This window comes from Nicotiana sylvestris, chromosome 2 (genome assembly GCF_000393655.2).
Source record: "Nicotiana sylvestris chromosome 2, ASM39365v2, whole genome shotgun sequence".
NCBI classification, from domain to species: Eukaryota; Viridiplantae; Streptophyta; class Magnoliopsida; order Solanales; family Solanaceae; genus Nicotiana; species Nicotiana sylvestris.
In genome coordinates, this window is record NC_091058.1 from 143375284 (window position 1) to 143379377 (window position 4094).

The 4094-nt window shown below is 33.8% G+C and overlaps 1 long non-coding RNA gene across 1 annotated transcript; it reads right to left on the reverse strand.

The window, feature by feature from the left end:
- Positions 1-1643: 1643 nt before the first annotated feature.
- LOC104238601 (uncharacterized) lies at positions 1644-2460 on the reverse strand. Its single transcript, XR_011405128.1, has 2 exons — positions 2196-2460; positions 1644-2097 (listed from the first exon to the last, which is right to left on the reverse strand). It is a non-coding gene; the product is annotated as an uncharacterized lncRNA (long non-coding RNA).
- Between the last annotated feature and the right edge of the window lie 1634 nt (positions 2461-4094).

A 4094-nucleotide genomic window follows, 5' to 3' on the forward strand; every position in this document is an offset into this window, starting at 1 on the left:
TTCCCATGTATACACTCGTCACTTTGCATACACGACCTTTAGATATTACAAATTATCACATCAGTACGAAATCCTAAGGGGAATTTCCACCAAACAAGGTTACACAAGTTACTTACCTCAAAGCACGCTAAATAAATCAACTAGAAGGCCTTTCCCTCAATTTTCCAACTCCGAACAGCTCGAATCTAGCCAAAATAATTTCATACTATAAATATAATTATAGGAAACTAATTTAAATAATTAAATTATGATCTTAGCAAAGAATTGAAAAATTACCTCAAAAGTCGACCCGCGCCCGCATTTCGGAACCCGACCAAACAAGGATTATTCAAATCCGACATTATTTCGCCTTTCAAAACCCAAAACTTTTGTCTAAGAACTTATACACTTTTGCCCCAATTATTTCACCCCAAATCCCTAATTACATGATGAAATCAATGATAGATTAGTGAAATGTAATCAAATACGAGTTAAGAACTCTTATCCCAGCAATCCCTCTAAAAATCCCACAAAATTTCACCTCAAACCAAGCTCTCTAAGTCCAAATTGGTGATATATGAAATAAACCCTCGATTTTAAACTTAATTCTGCTGCCCAGTTAATTCCTTCTCTGCAAACGCAGAAATTGCCTCAAGCTCGCGAAGCACAAAATTTGCTACCCTATTTTTCCTCTTACCCGAATGCGAGGATCCACTCACGAACGTGATGACCAAAAGATCGCAGGCTTCGCAAACTCTTCACTCATGAACGCGTAGACCAACGCGTGAGGTCCCCCAAGCATGCCTCTCTTCTTCGTGAACGTGTGGCCTTCTTTGGGAATGTGAAGAACAAATCTCTCCTGCCTCCTAAGTGCCCTTCGCGAATGCAAGACACCTCTTGCAAACGTGGTGAAGGAAACTAGACATCAGAAAATACAGCAGCTTCAACAATTCTTCAAGGTTCTGAAATGCGCCGAATTGCGCACACTTGAAGCGTCAAATCATATCAAACAACACTAGAATCACGAATTGCGCATCGATTCAGGCCTAAGAACTTATGAACTTCTGAATTTCGAAACCAACGTTGATTCATACCAAAACAACTCCGCTTGACACCAAATTTTTTACACAAGTTATAAATAACATTATGGACCTATTACAACTTTCGAAATTAGAATCTGATACCGATATCAAAAAGTCCACTCGCGGTCAACTTTCCAAAAATCTTCCAACTTTCGCAAATATACACCGAAATGACCTACAGACTTCTAAATTAACATCCAGATACACTCCTAAGACCAAAATCACACTACGGATCTTACGAGCGGCCAAACACTATTTTAGAGTCATCTTCACACAAACTACGGTCAACTCTTACGACTTAAACTTCTAGTTTAGGGACTATGTCCCATTTCACTTCGAAACTAATCCGAAACCAAAACCAAACATCCTGGAAAGTCTCGTAACTACTATATGACACATTGGAGGAAATAAATAGGGGATCGATGCTAATCCGCTCAAAATGACCGGACAGATATTACAATAATAAATCTGCCAATTCATAGAGATTTTAGACAACTCACCCAATTGTTCAGAAGAGCAATTCCATTTACTAGTAAGTAAAATCATACATTATTTTCGTGGCATAGCGGTCATAGACGGTAATAGAGAAGAGTTTATTTTATTATAATATCCTCATAAATAAAAACAAATAAAATACTAAAACAACATAAGACCTTCTATCCATAGTTTAAGACCATGAAGAAATGGATGACTAAAGACACGACACAAACTATTAGACCTCTAAATATTAAAGCATAATAATCGACTCACAGAAAGACTCACTTATTGAAAAGAAACAATCATCACTGAAAATATCAAATAAAGCAAATGACAGACTCAAACAAACTGGATAAACTCTTCCCTGGTTACAACTTATATTAGCCTCCAATTAATTTGCTGCAGAAGTCTCCGCGTCGTCAGCGTCAGCAACAACATTCAAATCATTCATCACAAAACTTTCTTCAGATGAAGATGGACGAATAGCAACAAAATTGGGCGATGTGTTACGACTCTGAATTTCTTGAATTATACCCAAAAGTTTCTCCAGTTTTTCCTTCTGAACCATCAATCATTCATATTCCTTATTGCAATTAGATTCAACTATATCAGAATAATTATTGTTACCATCATTTAGTTTCCAGTTTAGAAACCTACCTGCAATTGTGTCAAAATTATGAGGAGATCCATACGTATATGGTTTTGCACTTGGGGAGAAGACAAGAAGACCAACTTTAGCCCCCGTCGTAATCGAAAGTTCATGTGCTTTTTGAAAAATGATTTCCTTTGTCTTTGCGAAAGCTGTCAAGAGTTCCACCATAGATTCTAACGCCTTTATTTCAGCCTTTTGCTGGATCAAACTCTTGTTTTTTGCCATTGCAAAAGCGTTAAAAGAAAGGAAAAAGAAGGTAGTTTTAATGTATTAGCGCTTGAGAAACTCTGAGGAGAAAGTCACTTCATTTATAGGCAGCAATATTTTTTTACTCTATTTTTTATTCCATTTTATTAATGAATTGCATATTATGTGATTTTTTTTAGAGATTTACAACAATCCAAAATACTATAATATGATTATTCCTAGTTTTGAAGGAACTAGAGTTACATTTAATTTTCAGTCAAATTAATATCTCCATTATTTATATTCTGGAAGTATGCTAGAAAATTGGTTTGATTACCATGTTAAATTAGATCTTTTAATTATTTCTCAATAGATAACTCCAACTAAAAAGATTAGCTACTTTTAGTTAGCTGTTTGTTACTTTCCTAGATTGACGAAGTATGTACCTTTATTATTTTTCCATTTTTGTATCATTTTTACCAATTTAGTTTTATTATCAAGATTCTAGCTCATTAATAATAAATTAATAAGTATAAAGCATATATTTGTTAGATTTCATACCTAAACTGTTGGATGTTTAAATAGAAAGTTTCATCTAATACATTACTTGATGTACATACAATATTTTAGTTAAACTTTTATAAATGGTTCTCTTCCTACCATAAGGATTAGGTTATTATATTGAGGAAATTTCATAGGTAGCCATCCAGATTTGTGTTCATTACCCAAAAGTTAGTTTTTTTTGGGTAATGTAAAAGTCATTCAATTTTCTATTTTTTTACACAAAAATCACTTTTCTTTCTCTTGTTACACAACAATTATTTTACTTTGCTCTAGTTATCACAATTGTCACCTTGACCAGATTTTATAATACTTTTACTTGAAAGGACTATTATGCCCTTGACATTATAATTTCTGCCATTTATGTAATACCTTCTATATTATATATTATATTTTTATCTAAGTATTTAATTATAACTAAAATAACTTTATATTATTTTATTTATTATTTTTATAATATATACGTATATTTATTAGTGCAATTAAGCCCAATCCTACCGGGTAGTTCGCTTATACAAAGTTAGCCAAGATATTTATCTCAACTAGGCGAAATCAACACTCAAAAATAGATTTTCCTTTAAATTCCGGCTTTGCATGGCTTAGCTCTAACAAAAGACAACTTTACATCATCTAACAATGCAAGAGAACTCAATTTCGATTAATAAAGCTAAGATCATTACACAGTTACCCAAGAGTCAACAAACTCAACCGCGGGTCCGCCTGGTCAAAGCCTACTCCAAGGGTAGATCTCGATTATCCATAACCCTACGAGTACATATATGTATTTTATTTTTAAATCTGAGTCAAATTCGACTCTCAAATCTCAAATTTTAATTTTGTCTAAACAGACAAAATTCTCCAAAAATTCTCTTTAAGACCCATGGATTAAAGGTTAAATATCATAAATAATCATGTAAAATAATTAAAAACTGATCAAAATCACTTACCCAATAGTTGTATGTGAAAATTCCTCCTCCAACTCGTCTCAGACCGAGTCTACGATTTTACAATATAAGAAAAAAAAGCCAAGTCTCATTTTCCAGCCCTTTTGTTCAGGTCCAGAAGTTGAAAATGCGACCCCAGTTTCACAATTGCAAATTCTCGCAAATGCGGCTCATGACAGCCCAGGAAAATGTTGTAAATGCAGCCAAATAGTC